The sequence below is a fragment of the Lissotriton helveticus genome, chromosome 7, assembly GCF_964261635.1.
Source record: "Lissotriton helveticus chromosome 7, aLisHel1.1, whole genome shotgun sequence".
NCBI lineage: Eukaryota > Metazoa > Chordata > Amphibia > Caudata > Salamandridae > Lissotriton > Lissotriton helveticus.
In genome coordinates this window covers 40,229,020-40,253,300 of record NC_136068.1, presented here as the reverse complement: position 1 = coordinate 40,253,300, position 24,281 = coordinate 40,229,020, and the positions used below count along the sequence as shown (strand labels likewise).

The window sequence follows — 24,281 nt, the reverse complement described above, 5'->3', positions numbered from 1 at the left end:
GAGAGCACCATTTCGCCAAAATACAACACAACTGATTTTTCAGGAGGGAGACAAGGGCTGGCTAACCCTCCTTCCAGATGGTTCATCTCCTTATTGTGCCCCCCCTTGCATCTGCTCATTATTTCCTTAATCCTGCTGCCTGGCTGGGTACAAATAGTAGGGGTGTAAACTAAACTGTCTTCCCCTGTCTGTCTCCTCCTTTTATTGGAGATTATTGTTTATAACTAACCCTGCCCCTGGTATTCCTATGGAGCAGAACTCTTCCCTCCCAGAATGGCTCTATAACCTCAGGGGCCTCTTATCACCTCATCAAAGCACCCTGGATAATCCACTTAACTCTGACCAATCAGGACAGACCGATGGAAGGATGAGTTTTTGCTTACAGACAATATAGTCTTATAACTTCTTGTCTGTACATTTTAGAATAAATTCAACAATAGCATATTGTTGGATTTCTCAATACCATTCTAGGAAGTCTTTACATGATATTTTTATGACATCCTTGAAGTTAGTTGATATTTAATAATGTCTTGCCTCGTTCACCTATGTGACCGGAGATTGGCAATGGGGAAAATGAATTGAGCAATTTAGGTAATATCAGGCCTTATAAAACACCTTTCGTAAGGGCTCTGCCTATATCTACAGGACCCCACACCACTGGGACACCCAGGAGAGACTTTAGGTGTTCTTAAAATGTAAGAATATTGCAGACCCTCACTCCACAGGGTTCCTATCACAAAAGTTAATGGTGGGCAGCACTTTATCACAGTGTGGGGAGTAAAATGTGCAATTCCCCGGAACTCAGAGCATATAAAAAATATTGTATAAGGACCCTCCTTATAAATACCTAACCCCCACCCCTGGGACACGAAGGGGAGACCCTGAGGGTACCTAATATGCCAAAACATTGTAGTTTATAAGTGCCCTAAACACCAAAGTTGAGTTTGGGCAGACTTTGTATTTTAAAAGGAGTCCTGCAACACACGATTACTCTTAAACTTATCTCAGGCTCAGCAGTGCACACATGCACGTGCAGAAAGGGCTGCTGGCCTCTAAACTGACATGCCCTGTTACATACTTGGGATTTAAAGGTAGTTTTGATCCCCCTGCCCTATTATGTACTAGGGCCTTCTAAGGGAGGTCATGCCAATCATAGGGGTACCCCAACCCTTAGTGTACCCTAGTGTATGTAGGTTTTTTCCCTGTATGTCTTTCAGCATAGCAATGGCCCTGGACCTAGTTAGGCAGAGCTCAGAGTCAGTCAGAGTCCGTTACCACCAGTATCAGTCAGCAAAAAATGGTGGATGCTCAGGGCACAGGATGACTTTCCAACAGTATGTATGTATGTATGTATGTATGTATGTATGTATGTATGTATGTACATAGGTGTGTTTGGATGGATGAATGCATGCATTTATGCAAGTATGCGCTTGCGCACATACATATGTCTGTATGTTACATATGTATATAAGCTGCTTTCCTAACAGCAAGAACATTTTTACAGAAACATGTGGAAAGTGGGATGTTGGGCGGTTTTGGGATAATCCTGTGTGTTACTGTCAATATACTGTGTTACCAAGGAGAGGACTGGGCTGTTCCTGGGGTGATTTAATGCCCTCACACACCCTTGCGAGTGTCATGCTTCATCATGGGCAATGCTCCTCGTTGGGTGGGCGGTGCAATACCCAACGGGCAACACCTCAAAGAAGGGCTCTTTATCGGAGATCTTTTAATCCAACTGCCCATGGGTGAAGTGTTGGTGAGGGGCCAGAGTAGTAGTAGGCGGAAAGTGTATTAAAATAACGCAGGAGTACCAGAAGGAACTTTATTCGGGTGGTCCCATGCGCTAACTAAAAACAATAGTTATTCTGGGAGGTCAGGAAAGTGATGTATTCCGCACTCAAGACTATACTAAAAAGTGAAGGTAGTGGTCGACATGTTTCTCGCATCGGGTATATTCACCCACCATTCATCAGGACCTATGAGTTGGCTGTCAACAGTATAGCTGATCTAACTAAGTATCAGTACTTTAAACAGTAGTTTCGAATTAAAGTAAAATACCTGCTAATCCATTGTCCCATGCCTAAAGGTCAATAGACTAATGTAACAGCAGTGCTTGGCGGGATGGACATCAGTGAGTCAAGCCTCTGTATCTAAGGTTCTTGCTCCCGTACCGCTGCTGTGTCGCCTACCCTTCACCGCCAGGACAGGATATACTGACTTCATGTATTGTTGAGGCGTTATTGGAGCCAGATTGTTTGTTTTACAGCTGCGAGTTGGAGCGGCCTGTGGTCTGTAATTGGTATTGACTCACATTGCAAGATTTGCCATTTTTGTCTAAATACCATTAGTTTGTAACAAAAGATAATTTCCCCGTTAGCCGTTACGAATGCTGTTATATTTTTTGTGTGCTGCCTCTTTTTGTAAGATTAAAAACAACAAAAAAACTGTGTAAGCTCCTAGCAGTGGGGTACAATTTGCAAGCATAGTATTAATGGTAACATTGCATTTACAGTAATATGTCTTTCAGTGTTTTGCTGCTGGTGAGTTCAGAGCGACATTATCATGAATGAAAGCAGCGCGTTGGCCAATGATGAGCTGGTGATATGATATGGATAATATTATACTAAAGCATATTGTATAGTCTGAAGAGTTTGTCATTGGTAATAATACACAGTGTGGTTGTTCACGTGGCCTGGACGCAGGTTGATTACACGTGCGGTTAGTTAGTTAAACCGTTATTGTCTTAATAAAGTTGATTTTAGTTCATTCAGGGATTCCGTCACATATGAAATGTTTAATATGTGTATTCACACTCATTTTATTTATGTTTTCAATGTGAAATTCAAAGCTTTGTAATTCACATGAACACGGCGTGATTGTGTCTAATGTACACATTTTCTTTGGCTTTTGGAGTAACCATAGATGTCAAGTACGGCTAAAGAGCACTCTAAGGGGCCTATTACGATGGCAGGCAGATCGCCCCCGCCGGACTTGGGGTAGCCACCGCTGGCCCGGTGGGGGCGATCCACCCGCCATCCATGCCTGATTGACCCCCGCCATATTAGTACAGCTTGAGGGTCTGCGGCGGACGGAAAGACTGTCCGCCGCTTTTCCACCGGTCGACTCGTTGACTGGGTGGAAAAGGGGAATAATATGGTGGCGGTGTCTGCAAGACAATAGCATCCATATTATGATGCACGCGGAGATTAGCCTTTCCATGGCTGCGTTGCCTCCTCCATGGAAAAAAAAGGCATACTGTCTTTTGTGTTGGGGGCCTTTTGTGGGCCCCTGGGATTTCAGGGGGTGCACTTGGAGGGTACCCATGGTACCCCCCTACATTTGCATGCATAAGGTGGCAGGCACCATGCGGTGCCTGTCACGTTTTGCATGCAAATGCACAACATGCATTTTTCACATTGCAGCGGGTACTGCTTACAGCACTGCCCATCGCAATGTGAAAAATGCGAGAATGCGACCGCTTTGATGGCGGTCGCGTCCTGATTGGCATGGTGAGACCGCCGCACCAATGGCGGGTGGTCCCTTTTGCCGTTGCGGTGGCGGGTGTACTTTGTCCGCCCTCCATCGTAATGATGCCCTAATAGAGGAGAGGAGTTGGCCTAACGGCTAGGGCGCTCAACCTTGGACCTGGGGATCCGGGTTCGAGTCTCGGTAACGACGCCAAAACCTCCTGGGATTCTGGGCAAATCACTTAATCTCCCCGTGCCTAAAATGAAAGTGTGTCCTCATGTAATGTAACTGGAAAATATGTAAAGCGCTCTGATACCTGATTCGGTTCGGGTCTAGTTGGCGCTATATAAAACTCTGCAAAAAAACAAACAAAAAAAAACAAAACAAAAAAAAGTGTGTTTTTTATGTCCATGACATTTTAGAGTATGAGGATGTGGTGAAAATGGTGCATTTCAGAATAAAAAGGCTGTTGGATAGCCGAAACGTGTCACTCTGAGGTGCAGGGTCGAGGGAGGCCCAACACATTAACATGGTTCCGACTTCTTTAGTCTTTATGTGCGTGCTTTCATTCTGGAGGAAGTTGAGAAGGAGGAAGGAAGTATAGCCGGACAGATTATTTCTGTGGCATGAACGTTGCTACAAGGCAGAGGGTCGCTGTACATGGACAAAGACAAACATAAAATCTACGAGTGGGGGAGAGATAGCGGGGTTGTGGACGGTTAATGCATTGTGATGTAGTGTTCTTTAAAGAGGTGACTCTATCCTACATTGGAGCAGCGTTAGGGCAGGCCAGGTGGACACCGGGGTGCTGGTTCAGATCCTGGGTGTTGTGCTGTTTTTTTAGTAAATCAATTAGTCATTCAAGCAATCAGGATTTATAAAGTGTGACTAATCACCCAATAGGGTATCCAGGCGCTTGCAATATAGAAAATACACCCATGGGTCTTCTGGGAGGGGTTTGTCTTTGGGATTTGGAGTGAGATGGATGTGGGTGGTGCACAGCAGCCAAGAAACCTGGGACAATTATTTAGCCTGTCAGGAAATCTCTCAAGAGAGGTCGAAGTGAGCAGGAACGGACTTAGTCTCTTCGGTGCTAATGACGGCTCCCGGCCGTCATGAGTCACGGTGGGCGTGTGCTGATGACGGCCGGGAGCCGCCATGACCACGCCCGCGATTGGAATGTCAGCACTGCGGCGGAATTCGCGCCTCAGTGATGAGGTTAAACGATGCGGGATTGACTCCCCTAGCATGGTCCTGGGTCTTCTGCCTCCTCCCTCTTCTTAAGTAATTCTATGTTTGGGGTTATTTTTGAGTTGAGGTTCTTTTCTTGTCAGTGCCAAAGCATGACATATTTTTGTACCTGGTTTTCTCTTTGAAGCTGATGCTGTGAGTTGGGCTGTTGCTAAACTCGGTCACCTTAGGACATTGAAAAAGATGCTGATTTCAGACCCCCTGAAGGATGAAGGTGGCTGTAGGAGGGACCCTACAGCCCCAGCACCAACGGAAGCCAGGGCTCCGCCGGTCACACTGGCGCGGCCTCTTAGTGGACCCGTACCTTATGTGGCAGCGGTGCCACCTGAACTGGAAAACACACCGGCAATGCGATGACAACCTGTCATTTCCAATTCAAAGCCTTCTTAAGAAATGTCTGCCTCCTACCCCGAGGCCAGGCCGGAAATGATGGAGAAGACGGTTATATATAGCTAGCTAGACGACTGTCCCCGCCCCTGTCCTGCCGTCCTGCAGAGGAGCACAGCATGGCAGCAGAAAGACCAGAAGACTGCCAGGGTACATGTGTCACACACCACTCTGACCTGAAGGGAACCCACTGACTACTCCTGGAGGGGCCGGCACAAGGTGGGGGGTGACACAGCACAAACCTGGCTCCAGCAGCAGCAGAGCTGGCCACAGAGGACATTTTTATTGTAGCAGGAACATCCCTGACATGAAGTGTCAAGCAGAGAGCAGTGTGGTGATTACGGAAGCCAGCAGTGGGGGTTGGGCATGTAAATGTAACAGTAGTTGCAGCACCGTGCACTGTTGTGCTGTACATCACATACTAACGCTTCAACGTCATGCCTCCACTGCCTGTTCCGTCGACCCTGTGCCCCAGGAAAACAGTCCAGCCTGAACTGCCAAGCCATGTCCTCCCTGGACTGGAAGGAAACAAGCATCCTAGGACCGGTTTGGCTTGGGGGGGGGGGGGGGGGGGAGGGGGTAAAAGAATGATGGATTAAACCCAGATTCTTGTGACTGGGGGTGAAGGTTTGCATTGTCCAGCATTCCGTCCATCAATTGTTTATTTTGGATATGTCGCCCTAAGTGGGAAGGGTGTGCCCAGACGTGGGTCCCTTGCTCACCACACCACTGGATTCAAGCTAGCCTGGCTAAGGACTGATGATGCCCTGAAACCGGTCCCAGGAGGCTTGTTTCTGGTCCAGGGAAGACATGACTTGGCCGTTCGGGCTGGACTGTTCCCATGAGGCACAGGGTCAAGACTGATTTGCATATGGCTGGGTCCAAACTGGAGTGGTGTGGTGAGCAAAAGAATGATGAATTAAACCCATGTCCTTGTGACTGGGGGTGAATGTTTGCATTGTCCAGCATGCCGTCCATCAATTGTTTCTTTTGCGTATCTAGGATATAGGCCTAAAAAAATGCCCATCTTTTTCATTGGTTCCTCTTGCTATCCTTTAGAAATGCTGGCTTCTCATAGGTAAATACACTTAGTAGTCCCTCCTTTTAGAATTGTGTATCCTCCCATGAGAACTGCCCCTCTTACATGTGTTCTTACTGTTCAGGTTATTTATGCTTCGAGAGAACTCTTTTTGTAGTTGGCCTGCCTCTTTGCTCGTTAACTGTTCTGTTTACTTGTGTAATGAGATTTCTGCTTCATTTGCTTGCCTTCCCTTTATCTCCCCCTCCCACAACACTGGTGCAAAGGGACATGATCTCCCCTTGCTTTCCCCTCACCGCTCCCACAACACTACATGCAGGCCCCCACCATTCCTCTGAGGTCACTGCTCCTTTTTTCCTTTGTTTAATTTACCTTTAATTTACATTATGTCATCTCACAAGTAAGGTCCCTGTGCCATTTCTCCCCACCCCCTCACCTCTCTCAAATCCTGCTTGCCCACCCCTCAACCTCTCCACGGGCGCTGCTTTTTTTTTTTTTTTTTTTTTTTATAAATCTGTTTTTATTGTTTATATTCCAAACAATGGCAAGTATGGCAGTACAGAAAATATCAATCATGACTAATAACATGTGCATTAATGACAAAAAATCAAAAAGAAATCGTACATAAGTCCAATCGGCTGCAGGTAGGCCCACATAAATTAAATTCAACATTTCACCCTTAAATTTCTCACGTGTCTTCCTCAGAGCTGTCGTCGTCATGTTCGGGTATAGGCTCGCATATACGCTGCTTTCTTTTTAATATACATTTGTAGAATTATATAGCACAGGGAGCATTAAGTGATTGGCCCAGATTCACAGGGTGTTTATTGAGCCACCGCTGAGGCTCAACACGGATCCCCAGGTCCCGTGTTGGCAGCTCTTATGCCCTTCACCACTGAATATAACTGTGCAGGGCACCGAGTCAGAAGTCTGAAAATAATTTTTCTTACTAATTTTTAATTTTATTGGAGGTTGTGTTTCTCTAGGAAATTAGTATTAGGCCTTCTTGTTTTAATCCGCACATCTCCCTAAACACCGCATTTTTCTCAGCAACGGCGGCCCTTTGGGCCGTGTTGGTTGGGTGGGCTTGCGCATGTCACTGGCGTAACGAAAAGTGAGGGGGCCTCCCTGCACAGTACTTAGGGGGGACCCTCCGGGCTCAATCAGGAGCTCTCCCGGCCAGAGTTCAGTGCCGAGGGGGCCCCTTGGAGCTAGGGCCCCCCCCCGCACGGGCTGCGGGGGCCTGTGTTACGCCCCTGGCGCATGTTTTGTTCACAGCCTCTCTCCAGGGGCATTTTTGTCAGAGACACGCTTGTTGTCTATTTCTCTCCTCAATACCACTGAAGCTAATTATCTATACTTCTCCTTCCCGTTCCAATATGTCGCCCAATCTCACATAACTAGAACGACCCCGTTAACACCACTCCACTTCCGGTTTGTACAAGCACTTTCGGCATGTACACCACATTAATGCCGCACTCTCGGCCTCTGCTTCTGGGACCGCAAAGACCTTCAGGCAGGGCCGGCTTTAGCACTGGTGGCGCCCAGTGCCACAATCTTTTTTGGCGACCCCACACCCCATGACCTCCTCCTCGGATTGTAAATTGTAAATGTAGTTGAGCTTATATAGCGCACAGCTACCCGCAGTGGGTTTCCCGGCGCTTGCTTAGGGAACCCTTCCTGGTATTCCCCTGTGAGATAGCAGGGTATCCACAAGGTGAAAGTCAGGCATCCCGCCGCGAGGGGCCATTGTGGAGATTAAGCAAGCTATTGCCCAGAGTCGCAGAGTGTGAACCCGTGAGTCGAGGAGGCACCGGGGCGAGAATTATCGAGTCCGTGGAATTTATAGCCCAAGACCCGCCGAGGCGGGGAATTGAACCCTGGTCCAGGACCGATCTCAGCTTCCGGGTCTGCTGCCTCTAACCCCTGAGCCACACTTCTCCACTTTTTCTCTTACTACCACCGGGCAAGAGTGTCCCTTATCTCTCCAATCATAAGCTATTGCTAAACACAGTGCCCCCCCTGAGGTCGGCACCCCCTCCACAGGTCAGTGGCAAGTGCAGCCGCACCAGCCGCACTGCCCTAAAGCCGGCCCTGCCTTCAGGCACCTAACTTTGCCGACATACTCTTATAATTTCAGGTACAATGCCAATAGCTCGAACTCTCAGAAATGCAAGACCAATTGCATTGCAAATGCTTGTTAGTGCTCTTCATGATCACTCAATGTATGTTGTGTTACCAATGTTCAGCCAAGACAGCAACAGCACTGTATAAAACCCAAATGGCATTTGACTCAAACACCTGAAACTCTACCGTTACCTACACATTCCTGGTGTGAAATACACGCGAATGACCAGGAAGTGGTTAGATTTCAAAGATCTGTGTCAAGGTGTGCGTCACTTGTATGTCATAGTAGCGAGGAAAAAAAAAACTATTGAGTTACAGAACAACTGTGCCAAGGACACTGAGTACTAAAACACCAGGAAAATAAGTTTATAGGTAAATAGAAATGTGCTTTGTGTAACTCAGTATCAACGTGCCTTGAAGACCCCAACAAGGTGCTCAAGGTACATTAAATAACAGGTTTGTTGATACATTCGATCATTTGTCAATCAAACCTGGTGGCTGACAGAGGCTGCTGAATGTCCCGCCCCATCCGACAAGGCCAAGAATCTGGGGGTCATCTTTGATGACCGACTTAATAAAGGAAAACGGTGGTAGTGGCCCTTATTCTTTCGAGGTTAGATTATTGCAATGCGCTTTTTATAGGCATTGATAAGGCGCAGAGGGCAAAACTACGATCAATACAAAATGCTGCTGCTCGTTTATTATTAAACATTCCTAAAGGCCTTTCCACCTCTGCGGCCATCCGGTCTCTACACTGGCTCCCGATTCAGCAACGGATAGAATTCAAAGCCCTCTGCTTGGTCCATAAGGCACTATATGGCGGAGGGGCGGCTGATTTCTGGATATTATTCTCTTGCTGTACTCCCATGAGAAACCTCAGATCCACAAACACGGGTCTCATCTGTATCTCCAAAATTCGCAGAGTCAGATGGGAATGCAGGAGTCTATCACACTGTGCAGCCAAGCTGTGGAACCAGCTGCCCGTCACCATGAGATTACTATCGAATAGGCATCTTTTTAGGAAATTGCTAAAAACTTGATGTAAGGTCTGGTATAGCCGTTGCAGTCCCTCTATCTCACCTCTCAGTGCCAAGAACCCTCATTCGAGCGCTTTAAAAATTCTATCCTATCCTAATTCTATCGTTTGTGTGAAGCAGTGTACATCTCGGTTGCAGCTTTCCTTTAACACCTTCGCCGCTGGGCTAATTCCCCTGCGGCGCTGGGGGGGAGGGGGAAGAGCGCAGTGCCACTGTGCTTGTGACGAGCTTGGCTCGTCACGCTGCACGGTGGCGCTGTGCTCATGACGAGCTGAGCTCATCATGACCACGCCCATTTTTTGGAACACTCAGTACAGCGGGGGAATTAGCCCCGCGTGTGAGCACCGCGCGTGTCATGACAAGCTCAGCTCGCCATGAGCACAGCGCAACCGTGCCTCAGCTCGTCATGAGCACGGAAGGAGTTAACCCCAGAAGCTTTGCGAGGGTCCCGCCCAAAGGACGTCAGTGCAGCTTGGTGTTAGTTGTAGATCTCGTAACCTGTAAAGTACCACTTTTTGATTCACTTCTGCTTTGAGCCTTTAATAACCTATTCAAGCCAACACTCAGTGCAATTAGGGAGGACATGACCTATTATTTTTAGCTGAACTGTTATCTACTATTAATCGAAGTAAAGAGCCAATAAATGGGGTCATTGACTGCAGTGACAAAACCCCCCCACCCTAAAACCCACGTTATGACATAGGGTGTGTGTTGAACCGTCTGTGCCACCAAGCATTAAGTCCACCTTTTAAGAACATGATGCGACAGCAGACACAACTGTTGCCACACTGGGTCACATCTGAAACCCACAGGAGGGGAGAAATGCTGATAATATGCTAATTTCCGGCCCGGGGCATGTTGGGTCGACCTACAAAAGATCACTGCTGCCCTGTAACCGCTGGAGCCGACAGACACAATCAGATCGCACTCCAAGAACCCAGAGATGCAGCCACGAGGCTCAGAAACACACATCTGTAGAGACATAAACGTGTCATGACATCCTCTCCCAGAGGTAAGACTCAGGGACGTTGTACTGTTCAGGACTGAAACGAGCTCTGAAAAAGAGCACTCAAATGACGTTTAAAATAAGTGAAAAACATAAGTCTACATTTAGGGATTATATGAATCTAAGGAAAGGAACTACGAAAGGAAAACTATGCAATTATAACAGCAAAAAAAGCACACAGAAAAAATAATATATATATATATATATATATATATATATATAGTATATATATATATATATATATATATACACACACACACACACACATATATATATATATATATATATATATATATATATATATATATATATATATATATATATATATATACAATTAATAATAAAACTTAATGCAAATGAATGAAATAATACAGGTTTCGCGAAGTCAAGCGTAAATGCTGCAACAGAGACGACATCTCCGTTAGTAATATTTCTGTTATTAATAGGTGAAGGCACAGAATAAACATAACAATGGTAAAAGTAGGGTGTGTGAGCAATGCCTGGTTTGGCTCAACAGGAAAATGTTGCCTAAATCCTATTTCCATTATGTTGTTTAAATGTAAATGTAAATGTAGGCATACTTATAGAGCGCAGCTGTCACCCAAAGGGTATCCTGGCGCTCGTTTATGAACACGGGTTCTTGAAGCATTGAGAACAGAACTTAAATCATTTAAAAGCAGTTAACTATTAGTCACACGTACTTCCTGGTTTGTTGTTTAAAATTCTAACTTAAAGCAGCACGTTTTTGGAAGAGTTTATGATATTATAATTTTTTTTAAATTAAGATTTCCGCTATATGTCCTACTAAAATGCAATGCAAGGTGGGAAATGTTATTAGAACTGCCTAAGCTGTGGGTGTGGCTTGGCACGCGGAGAAGATGGTGGCTTCCTGTTGAGCTCCGTTGAGCCGCCGGCGTGTCGGCCATTCTGGATGACGACTGAAGCCACATAAAAACGTTTTCATGCGGCGGCACATCTGATCATAAAGAGATGGCTGAGGGTACCTTTTATGTGACCGATGTGTGCCCCCTGGAATGAACTACCCCGCAGCCTGCCTCACTCAAGATGGCGGCGACCTCCCTCAGCGATACCAGCAGTGATGGCCGCGCGCTGCGTTTGATAGTCTGAGGAGAAACGCAAGCGCTCCATCTGCTGCACTAAGGGCACTCCGACTCGCTGGTCATCTTTTACGTCCGTTACCATACCAACATGGCCTGTAATGGTGAAACACACACACGGCCATTTGCTTCCCTGTGGCCTAGATGTTAAATTTAATCAGTGAGTCTTGGCCTCAAGTTCATATTAATTCGAAGCCAATGAACTGGTTCATGGACAATCTACAGGAAACTGCTGTCAATATTAGGTCTTCCTGACTGCACCTGCTTGTAGGTCCCCCAGGCTCGATTTTCATTCAAGATCCCCGCTGCTACTTATGAAATGGTTGCGACCCACCCACTGTGGCGTCTCTTTGGCTGCAACAGACCTCTGATTTAGCTCTCCTACTTGCATTTACCATCATGTAGTTTATTGCATGAGGACTGAAGTTTAGGCGTAACACTATGCATAGAAGGCACTGTGGCCCTTGCGGACACTCCATGGTTGCCACTCCTAAGACACCCTATCTTTATCTTTAGCCTGCTTCTACTTGACGACTCCTCATCTCCGTGCCTCTTGTCTCTGCACATCTCTACTACAACCAAAATGTTCCGCCCCTTCACGTATAGGGTACATGGTACCTCAGGGACTTGGAGATTGCTTTTAGGGCCTGGTGCTGCTTAGGTGTGTTTTCTCTGCGGCTCCGAGTTTGTCAATAAGAGCTAAAGTAATGCCTCCATTGTGTAGAAGCTCAGTTCAGGCCTCCACAGGCCCACAGCTCAGCGCACCAACTATCAACCAGCAGGTTTCATGTATCTGCCTGAAGCACCTGTCTCAAGGAGAGCAGGTGCCAATGTCTTTCTCCATCTGTCCCTTCTGTGAGTGGTATTATTGCAACATCTGATGTTTGTTGGTGGTGACTAATCAGATTATTAGACATTAACATAAAAAATCCTCAGTGTTCGCTCTCGTCAGTAAGTTGTGTTTCTTGATTCCATATTCGTATCTTCCCAGCTCATCGTCAACTATGCATTTGGAATTGCCGACATATCTGAAGGATCCAGTTATCCTCTAACGCTCTTCATTCGAGGACCTATCTCAATCAAGGGCCTATCTATAATCAGGGGCCTACCTACAGTCACAAGCTTACCTCGAGTCTTGCTCTTGTGTAAAGTACTTAGCGGTGTTGCCATCACTGAATATTGCCACAATATGTCTGACTCCAGAGACAGAAACATGAAGGAAAGGGACACCAAAGCCAACTTGAAACATTCCAAACAATCACCTCCTGTCCCAGAGTCCCCGATGGAAGGCAGCCCGGACTCCTCCTCTGACCTAGAGTCCACACTCCTTAAATTGAACTCCGTACATGACATTGCTCAGAGAACCAATACAAATACAGACGTGCTTCAGGTCGAGGTTACTGGCATTCACCAAGACCTCCACAACTTAAACATGCAGATTTCTAATGCTGAAACAAAAATACGTTCGGTGTAAGACTACTCCAATTAGCAAGTCTAACAACTTCATATTCTTGAGCACTCCATCTCTGCTATAAAAAGGAAGGTTTCAGAACATGAGGACCAGAACAGCAGGAATAATCTCTGCATTTTTGGAGTACCAGAAGGGATTGAAAACTCTGCCAACTCAGTAGCCGACTTTCTAACTACTTGGATCCCTGAAATCCTTTAAATCTCCTTCATTAAAGACTTTGAGCTGCACAGGTTCCCAACCTTTAATCCAAAAAACATGACCCCACCAAGACCTCTGATCTTTAAGCTGCTACGCCATCAACACACAGAACAAATTCTGGAACACGTACAGAAGGTATGTACAATTTGAAGGCAAGACCACAAGATCTCCATTACGCAGGAGTTTGCTAGAGCCACGGTTATTCACTGCAAAGGCTTTCTGAAACTTAAGGACACATCTTACAGATATGAAGATTCTTGTTTTATTCACTGACCCTTCAACATTTTGTCTCACTTTTAAAGGGCAGACCAAAATCATTTCGGAGCCATCTGACTTAGAACTTTTTTGGACAACAACTCAGAGCATCATATGGACTCTGATTCACTTCCTGTCACTTCATCAAGCTCCACTTGTCTGGTTCCTCGTGGGTCTGCTCGCATGATGCTCTGGGCCATTGATTAATATTTATTATATGATTATGCATTATTGTGTAATCGGTTTATAATTGGACATCCACCTATATCTGTAAGTAAGTTGGATTGGTTAACGGTCATCCTATGTCTCTCTTGGTATACTCAGGCTCACTTCCGGTGTCATACCTTACCCCAGTTGATGTACTAAAGCTTCTCTGTGTCTCACTCTGTTACGTTAATTAGCTCTAGCCAATCTTCCTATTGGTTCTTAATAAGATCTTAGACCTCACCCAATAAGCCCTACCTACCATCAGTAACACCAAGATGATTCCTTGCTCTTGGAATAGCAGGAATTATCTTTTCACCCCTGGTGGGCAGGGATCTCATATCTCGGAGTGGCACACTCCATGCAGTCTAAAGTACAATCCCCCCACACGGTTTCCAGTACCGTTCGACGCTCTTTCGATAGATTCATAGAAAAGAACACAAATGAATGATGACTCACCCTCACTCACTTACACCCCAGTGTCTGACTGGTCTCATCTCTCGCTCTTCGAATCGCTCACGCATCCCTCCCCCTCCATATTTTCCTCTCCCCTATTCAGGCTCCCAGGTCTCTTTTAATTGCTTTCATTGTAATCCAGGCGATACTTCAAGATGATACACATGTCTCATAATATATACTCTACGGTGTTGGGATGCTGTGGTATTCACAATACTTTTACATCGGCTTTCATTCATTTTTCTATGATCTTAGACACCATCCACGGATTGATCTTATAGGCAGCCCTGGACCGTTAGCGGTCTCACAGCTATTATTTATATTTCATTGTACCGCTACAGTTGTGGGTGTATGAAATCTCATAACACTTAAATGGAATTTGTATATCATCTATTCGAAACGATTGTATTGAAAGCATACATTGTACTTGTATCGCAATATCACCTGATTGTATCTTTTCTTATTCAATAAAATACTTTGAACACAAAAAAAGAAAGAACTGTTTAAAGCTGTTGTTGTTTTTATTATTATTAGAAAAGCCCATCTGGGGTGCTCTGAAGATGAACCTCAGGCCGCCATACTTGGGAGTGGCCAAATCCGGGTGCTGAGTCTCGCGAGAAAAGCCGCAGTGGGCGGGAGGCAGGAAGCAGCTGACAGTACTTTAAAAGCCCATCTGGAGTGATCTGAAGATGAACCTCAGGCTGCCATACTTGAGAGAGGTCACATGATGTTGCAGAGCCTCGCGAGAAGAGCCGCAGCAGGATGGAGGCAGGAAGCTGCCGACAGTATTTTAAACACCCTTCTGGAGTGCTCAGAAGATTAACCTCAGGCCGCCATACTTGAGAGAGGTCCTATGATGGTGCCGAGTCTCGCGAGAAGAGCGGGTGGGAACCAGAAAGCAGCTGACAGTACTTTAAAAGCCCTTCTGGAGTGCTCTGAGGATGAACCTCAGGCCGCCATACTTGAGAGAGGTCCTATGATGGTGCCGAGTCTCGCGAGAAGAGCGGGTGGGAACCAGGAAGCAGGCGACAGTACTTTAAACGCCCTTCTGGATTGCTCTGAAGATGAACCTCAGGCGGCCATACTTGGCAGATGTCACGTGAGGGCGCTGAGTCTCGCGAGAAGAACGGCAGCGGGCGGGAAGCAGGAAGCAGCCGACAGTACTTTAAAGAGAAGTTCCCCGCAGTGAGTTTCAGTGTCACCCGAGGTAGACGTTTCTGGTTTAAGGATGGAGCTGTCAGCGGTGACATTCTGCTTTAATGGGACTCTTTAATCTGCTGTCTCCGGCTCAGGGTCTTATCAAAGGCATCTCGCGCAACAACTCCAGCACTCCAGGAGGCAGGCATCCAGCTAGCTCAGTGCTCGTCCAGTTGCACATATATCAGGGGAGATACCAGGCCGCCACATATCCATTTATAAATGTGCAGTAATGCCTGTCATGACCACAAATATATGAGGGGAGATACCGCGCCGCCACATATCCATGTATAAATGTGCAGTAATGCCTGTCATCATCACAAATATATGAGGGGAGATACCGCGCCAGCACATATCCATGTATAAATGTGCAGTAATGCCTGTCATCATCACAAATATATGAGGGGAGATACCACCCCAGCACATATCCATGTATAAATGTGCAGTAATGCCTGTCATCATCACAAATATATGAGGGGAGATACCGTTCCAGCACATATCCATGTATAAATGTGCAGTAATGCCTGTCATCATCACAAATATATGAGGGGAGATACCGCGCCAGCACATATCCATGTATAAATGTGCAGTTATGCCTGTCATCACCACAAATATATGAGGGGAGATACCGCGCCAGCACATATCCATTTTTAAATGTGCAGTAATGCCTGTCATCATCACAAATATATGAGGGGAGATACCACCCCAGCACATATCCATGTATAAATGTGCAGTAATGCCGTTAGCTTGATATCTTTTGTGCGTGTGAGTTGTGTATTCGCAGAATGCTGAACTGGTTTTTACAGGTGATAAAAACAGATGCAAAATCTAATTTGGCCCAATTTGTACTTATCTTTTAATTTGCGATGTAGCAAAAATAGATGCAAATTTAGCCTGAGTTTGCACTGTGTGAGAAAGTGCCCTCTTTCTGCATGGTTGCCCCCACGTTTTGCTGGATTGCTGATGTACTTTGACTGAGTGTGCCCTGGGCTCCTGCCAATCAGGTACCCAGGGCCTATGTTCTTTCCCTAAAACTGCATTGAAAACAAAACCCAATTGGCATCCCTGGCCACAGGTCAGCCCCTGGTAAATGGTACCACAGGTACCCAGGGCACTGTGACCGGGGAAGGCCTCTAAGGGCTGCAGCACTTATTGTGCCACCCTTAGAGGTCCTGTACCTTTAAACTCACATATGGCCTTTGAAGGCTGCGTATTGTGGTGCAGAACAAAGTGAAGAGTCGACATGGCACACATTCCTGTGTTTTGTAGAAAAGCACAGGGTGAACCTCACCCAGTCTCCCCTCTTTGCACTCAACGGGGATTCAAAAACCTCAAATGTAAATTTCAAGAAACAAAATCGACTGAATATTCTCATGATTTCTATTAATTTATTGTCTTATTCTCAACTCACAATGTTATCCATCACATGTGAATTTCAGGTCGTAGTTCAATGCAATTTTTCATTTGAAACTATTAAATTTGGCATTCCTGTATTCCCAATGCATTTTGGGAAAATCTCTTCATCAGGGGAGTAGTTTCTAGAAAATGCCGCAAATCGGTAAAGGTTTGAAGTTCTGTCACTGTAGCCCAAAGTACAAATGCAAAAAGTACAAAGCCCAGTGAAACCATAACGCCTAGGCATCTTCTGCGACATTCCTGCGTGCCATGCCTAAAACCCACTGCCCTGGCATAGATCAGTCCACCCTCTAGCTGGGGCACTATATCAGTGGTGAGGGTACAGGTGCATGAGCCCTGTACCCCTACAGTGTCTAAGTCCATTCTTAGACATTGTAAGTGCAGTACTGCCATTAAGAGTATATGGTGCTGGGAGTCTGTCATTATGAACTCCACAGCCCCATAATGGCTACACTGAAAACTGAGAAGTTTGGTATCAAACCCAGCACATTAAACCCACACTGATGCCAATGTGAGATTTCATGAAAAATGCACACAGAGGCCATCTTAGAGATGCCCCCAGAAAAACGACCTACCACTAGTGTCCAGGCTGAGTGGTTGCTTTCAGCTGCCACCACCAGACATGTTTCTGGACCCCTGGGTCACGAGCCTGCTGCTCTCTGAGGCCTGCAACAATGCACATCCTGGGACGAGGTGCCAAGCCTCCTCCTCCAGGATGGGCAGGGCCCACGAAGCTTGCCGCCTTTGTGAGCTTCCCCAGGCCACTTGCTGCTTTCACTGCTCCCCACTGGTTCTGACTCCCACTTTGGGTGGGAGTACCAGCGGGAAAAATAAGTGAGGCAGAGCAGTGTGCCCACCTCTGCCAAATCCACCCCTCTGGTGGAGGAGGTAAGGTGAAGCACAACTCTCAGTCCACACCGTCTGGCAGATGGGGGGCCCAGCCAACTAGGGAAAGGCTCATGCCCCCTCTCTCTGGAGGTTGGCATAATAGGGGGTGTTACCACTCCAGGGACCCATTGGTCCCAACCTTTTTCCCTACCTGTAACACCCCTAAATCTAGTATTTAGGGGCACCCCCAGTGGCTCCCCCAACCTGGCTAAAATCCCAGATTCGGAAACTGCTAGTCGCCGGAATGGTAGGATTAGGGATTATTACCAAGTTGTTAGAGACCCTTCCCGGCGATTTGGAGGAGACAGAGGCAAAATAGGTGGTCAAGTTGGGAGAAGGTGATGCTGACCTGGATATGTCAATCAGCCTTGGGCTAAGATCTTTTTGTCAGCTAATTTAAAGTCTCAAAATTTTTGAAACCATCTTTAATTTCTATTATACACCAGCCAAGCTTTACACATGGGGAAAGAGGGATAGCAACAAATGCCCTAGGTGTCATATAGTTCCTGCGGATATAATGCACATGTTTTTTTCTTCTGTCAAACTCCCCCCTTTGAAAGAAGGTATAGAGGAGCTCTGGGCACAAACCCTCAACAAGGTAATCACTATTACTCCGGCAATAATGCTACTTGGTTACGATTGTCAGATTAATCTAGATGCATCAGAGAGAGATTTTGCATTCAGGACAGTAGCTGTGGCTCGACTGCTGATTGCGACTGCTTGGAAAGATTCGGACCCACCCACACCCCAACAGTGGCTCCACCGTTTACTAACCATTTATATTCAGGAAATTGTGCTATATAAGAGCATGGGTAAACGAGCCAGGGAGAAGGGTAGGAAAACATGGGAACCCCTGAAGAATTGGTGTGATAGCAAAGAAGCCATGGTGGAGTAATATTGAAGTAAGAATGCTCTGCTCTAGATCGAAAAGTAGCAAGTAAGTATCAGAAGGAATTAATGTGTGTATATAGAAAGTATCTTTATTTATGGTTTTTCTTTTTTTCTTCTTTTAAGAATCGGTATAACAAACTATGTAATATGAATTGTATATCCGAGATCTTGAAAGTACTATTTATGTGAAGTAACTACATGATTTCCCTTTTGTTTTGATCTATTTGGCTTCTGAATAAAAAAAATAAAAAAGGAATAATAAATCTCAGTGGGTTGAGGTGGTGTTTCATCATTGGAATGATAAACCTCAGTGGACTCGGGGGCATTTCACTTTTAGAACGATAAACCTCAATGGACTGAGGAAGTGTTTCACCATTAGAATGATATGCCTCAGTAGACTTGAGGGGATGCTTCACTATTGGAATGGTACACCTCAGTGGGTTGAGAGGGGGTCTCACCATTGGGATGATAAACCTCAGAGGGTTCAGAGGGGGGGTTCACCATTGGGATGATAAACCTCCATGGACTAGTGGTGTTTCATCACTAGAATGATAACCCTCAGTAAGTTGAGGGAGAGTTTCACTGTTGGAATGATAAACCCCAGTGGGTTGAGATGGTGTTCACCATTGGAATAATAAGCAGCTCACAAGAAGTCCCCTACTCAGTGTGGGACATAAGCTCCTCTGTTGAGAGGCAACAACTTTGTTGTCAAGAGATGTCTCAATTTGTGTCAAATCTTTTCAAGATAATATCTGGAGGTAACAAGATCTGCACTTCACACTTGGCACATCCTTCCTGACCTTTAAGATAGCAGTCTAATATGTCACTTACCTGAAAATCTATATTAAGACTAAGAGGAAAGTTAACTAGGTACAAGATGGGTGTATGCATCATTCAGAGCAGTAGAGCAGAGGAGAAACACTTTACACCATTGGAAACAGTGTCCAGAGCCTTGGTGTCAGCACTGAAAAGGTTTGTCACCAAGCAAGGCTTATCGAATTTAGAAACCTCCAGAAAGTTTTTCATTGTCTGTATTTATTTAGGTTATTTTTAAGGACTACCGGCGATGAACTACAAAGATTTTTGTGAAGTAACAAAGTACCAGAGACACCCCCTGCTAGTCACAAGAACCCGGTGTAGTTTGTAAAGTAAATGTTTTGCAGCGTGGGTCTGAATGTCCTGAAGTCTGCTGAGCTGTCTCTGGTGCTTCCGAGATGCAGGGCGATGCTAATCCATCCTAGGGGCAGGTGCAGCGGCCACAGTGGTTTCATGCAGTCTTCAGTAAACACGGAGACATGAGCAAGATGCTTCTAACCTGACCTTTAGGTACTGGTCAAGGTCATAATGATATAGGCCTGTAGGATATGACAGAGTGTCAGATTGATTGCAGCTATCAAAATTTCTGTTCTTTTCTAGAGGTGGGCAGAATTTGCGTAGTCGCGTAACAAATCTACGCGAGCACGCAGAGTTCCACGAACACGTGGAATTGTTTGTTCCGCCCGTTCGCGAAGCTTTCTTCCCGTTCGCGAACGCTGTTTGCGTGCTTGGGGGAAATATCTTGCAAACATGCATTTTAAAACTCAGCGAAGCCGCAGATTGCAGAATTTTTGCCAATTCCACGTTCTCCGGGGAACGCCAAATTACCCAATATCTGTCAGCGGAAGGGAATTTACCACCCAGGGGTGTGCGAAATTTGCAGATTTAGCTTTTGTGTAACAATGTGAAATTTCAGGAAAATTATGGAAAATTACACTTTATTGCAGAAAATGCTAATCTATAGTTTAGCGCTATATTTTTGCTTGAAATGCGCCCTTTCATCCTTTTTTGATGCAAGGATGCACTTTGCAGTAAAAGCTAGTGGTTCAAGTGGTTTCCATTTGTGTTATTCATGCGCACACGCTCTTGGTAACATTTTCACCGGAATGGCAGGTACGCAAGATGTTGTGTAAAGGCATAGGGCCCGATTCACAAAACTAACTTAAGACAAAATCCTAAACTTACTACCATTTTGGCATTCCCAGAAGGCACTTACTCATTTTGGTATTCACAGAAGGCACTTACTGATTTCGGAATTCACAGAAGTTAGGAGTCCTAACTTTAGGACTCCTAAATGCCTTCTGTGAATACCGAAAGTCTTAAAGTTAGGATTTTTCTCAGTTTAGGAGTAGTAAAGTTAGGACTCATAACTTCTGTGTATACCAAAATGAGTAAGTGCCTTCTGTGAATACCAAAATGAGTAAGTGCCTTCTGTGAATATCAAAATGGTAGTAAGTTTAGGATTTTGTCTTAAGTTAGTTCTGTGAATCAGGCCCACAATTTCTGGAATTTTGTGTAATAAGTGGCACGCAAAATTCCCCAAATTATGCCGCATCATTTAAATCTCGCCCTAGCCTAGCTTTTTTCCATATTTATTTTAAGTCAGCAGGCATTCATCCATAATTTAAAGTTTCGGAGACAATGAATAGATGCTATTATGATGTACAGATGATTCTTCCCCAAACCCACTGGCCCTTTAGATGGTGATCTGGCCTGTGGGATGCTCTTTTTCAGCCATGCTTGTCTTTCAGATGCTGCTTTCTTATGATATACAATTCTAGAGAGTCCACTGGCACCAAGAGGCCAGGTGGTTCATGTATTTTTGATGGGCACAGCTGGTAGACCTTCTTTCTTGGAAAACAATGTGAAGCTTGAATTACAATATATACGGTGTTATTTCACGCTATTTACTGTAACCAAGGAAACACTATAAAATACGTCATCATTAATAAATCTGCCAGTTCTGGTCTTGGAGACCAGCCTCTGATGCTCTGTGTGTTCTGTAGACTCAGAGAAAGCTCTCAGCTCAGTGCTTCTCTCAACAAGCACAGGAAAGGACAGTGATTTATCTATGGGGGGATGGGGGTCACCATCCGTGGCTCAGGAGAGGTCTCCCAAATGCTGCTGACAGGGTGAGGGGATGGGGGTCACCATCCGTGGCTCAGGAGAGGTCTCCCAAATGCTGCTGACAGGGTGAGTGCACACCACACAGCTTTATTTAAGCTCGTGACAAGAGTCACCTTTTCTCTAAAGGGCTACCCCATCACTAAATGACCTTTCATTGAAAGGAGAGATGTGGAGCAGTGGCCAGGGCGGCTGACTCCAGAGTGCGGGGCTTACGATTTGATCCCCAGCGCCAGAGGCAGCTCAGCATCATGTGACTCTGGACAATAGCTCACTTAATCTACCTGAAGGCCCCCAGCTTCTTGAGACCCTTAGCAAAACCAAAGGGGATGATGGACGGAATGTTGAACCTTGCAAGCACTCACCCCCAGTCAACTGATCTGGGATTGATCCATCATCATTCTTTAGCTCACTCCGCCACCCCAGTTCAGACATGGCCATATGCAAATCAGTCTGACCCTGTGCCTCATGGGAACAGTCCAGCCCGAACTGCCAAGCCATGTCTTCCCTGGACCGGAAACAAGCATCCTGTTTCCGGTTTCTGGCTAATCAGCCGTCATCAGCCAGGCTATCTTGAATCCAGTGGCAAAGTGAGCAAAGGATCCATGTCTCGGCATACCCTGCCAACGTAGGGCAAACAGAGCAAAACCGAAGGGGATGATGGACGGAGTGTTGAACATTGCAAGCACTCACCCCCAGTCAACTGATCCCAGGATGCTTGTTTCCGGTCCAGGGAAGACATGGCTTGGCAGTTCGGACTGGACTGTTCCCATGAGGCATAGGGTCAGACTGATTTGCATATGGAACGTCTGAACTGGGGTGGCTTGCCAGGGAGGTGGGGGTGGGCTAGAAATTCAAAACTCAGTAGATACAATAATAAAACTCAATATTGTTACGATTCCAGACAGCACGTTACCTTTGAAAAGAACAAGCACGTTATTGTGCACACAGCTAAATACTAAACTCATACATTTAAATGAACACGGGGAAGCAGCAAGCAATCTACCATCGGCTTTACACAATAAACAGTCCTCTACCTATTGGGCTTGACACTGAGTTTTAATAATTAACAAACAGCTGCCCATAGGCTTTACCAACAGGTTGCCACACTCAATAAACCACTGCCTATCGGCTTCAACAAAGCCTTTTCATGAGCAATAAGCTTCAGGCAGTTGGCATTAACTACAGGTTTTCTCAATAAAAGATTCATACCTATGGGCTTTGACCACAGAGTGTATGTGGCACACCGGGCACGGTAAGAACGAGTGTCTCATTTACAAGGCCCTTTTGCCACCGCAGTGATAAATGTTGCAATGATCCAGTGGCACTGTGCCCGGCTCCATATTTACAAGGCAGCGCTAAGCCACTTTGCGTCGCTTAACAAGGCCTTGTAAATATTGTACCCTCTGATGCAATCTTCTGCGTTAAAGGGGGATGCAATGGGTGTTGCTGTGGGCGTTCCCAGCAACACCCGTGGCATGTGAACAAGGAATCATAGATCTGAGGCAGTGCCAAAAATACATGCATCCTCAGGGAGGCCTCACGGGGGCGCAATGAGGAGAAATACTTTCATTTCTCCGCGTGATTTGCTCTTTCTATGTGTGCTCCATTCTGCAGCACAGATAGAAGGAGCAAATCTCCATTAAAGATTGTTTATGTGCAGGAAGGTGGCCTTTCCTGCACAACAACAATCATCCCTGCAACACAGGCACTGGGTGTGTGCGTCGGGGCACAACAGGTGTTTGTGCGCCGGTGCAGGGGTGAGTGGAGGAATGCACTGTATTCTTGTAAATATGGCACATTCCTGCACTCACACAAGGACGCACAGACTCCTCAGGCAAGAGGGCTGTGATCTCCTTCTCTGGACAGCTCTTTCTCCTGCATAGGCACACCCTTGGCACGCTCTTCCTCAGAGGTGACTTCCTGCTTCAGAGCACAGTCTGGTAGAACCTCCGTCACATTGCAGGACACCAGGTCCCAAGCACAGCTCCTAGTCATCGGGCAGCAGGGCGGGTGACTCCACTGGGGGGGTCAGTCCATCAACCCTTTGCTTCCTTTCAGCAGACAGATCCTTCTACCAAGCCATGTCCAGCTGTCCTTGCAGGGCCTTGCTGCAGGTCCCGTCACCAGCTTAGCAGAGCACTAGGCTGTCAAAGGTACCAGCCCTGGACAGGCCCAGACTGGCCATAGCGGGCACCGGGAAATCCCCCGGTGGGCCGCACGGGTGGGGGCCGTTTTTGTTACAGAGCCGTTTCATAGCTGCAAAATCGGCCCGGTACCAAAATCGGATGAAAACTGGCCCCGGCAAAGAGCTCAGCGGCACCTCCAAGCCCCCAGAGTGGGGAGGGGGGGCCAGCCGAGCACTTTGCCAGGGCCGGTTGTGGTTCCCAGTCCGGTCCTGGCCCTAGACGTCAGACATCTCCACACTGCGGTGGGCGTCCTAAACTCTGGTTAGTGAGAAGTTTCTGGATCACTGACCTGCGATTGAGGTTCAGTCTGCCAGGAGCAGATGCAAATTTGTGAGCCCCTCTATTTTTTTTACTTTGTCTAGTTTTCAGGGTTTTGGGGCATTGCTAAGGCTGCTCCAGACACACTCTTTGTCTGGCCAATCAGAAGGAAGATGGTAGTTGGATGTTGTTATGTTATGTGAATTTGTAGAGCACAACTAATCTCCTGTGAGGCTGGCTAGGCGCTGATGAGGGTGTCCAGGCGCTGAATGAAGGGACGCTCTGATGGGAGATGACAAAATAAGGATCAAACTGGGGTCTGTGAGTGAGGGAAGACCATGTCTGGGAGAGGGGAGGCAGGAATTGGCTAGGGCAGACTTTATACATCTCCCCCACCCTCAGATACGGGTCCCTGGCCTACCACTTCGAAAACCAGACTGTGGAAGGGTCCAAGGCTTCTGTTTGTTTGTAAAATATCCTAA

The 24,281-nt window shown here is 46.3% G+C and overlaps 1 protein-coding gene across 1 annotated transcript in view; it reads right to left on the bottom strand.

The window, feature by feature from the left end:
- GRIK5 (glutamate ionotropic receptor kainate type subunit 5) overlaps positions 1–24,281 on the bottom strand; it is a 1,072,331-nt gene that overhangs the window by 707,594 nt on the left and 340,456 nt on the right. The gene's annotated exons all lie outside the window — the stretch shown is intronic.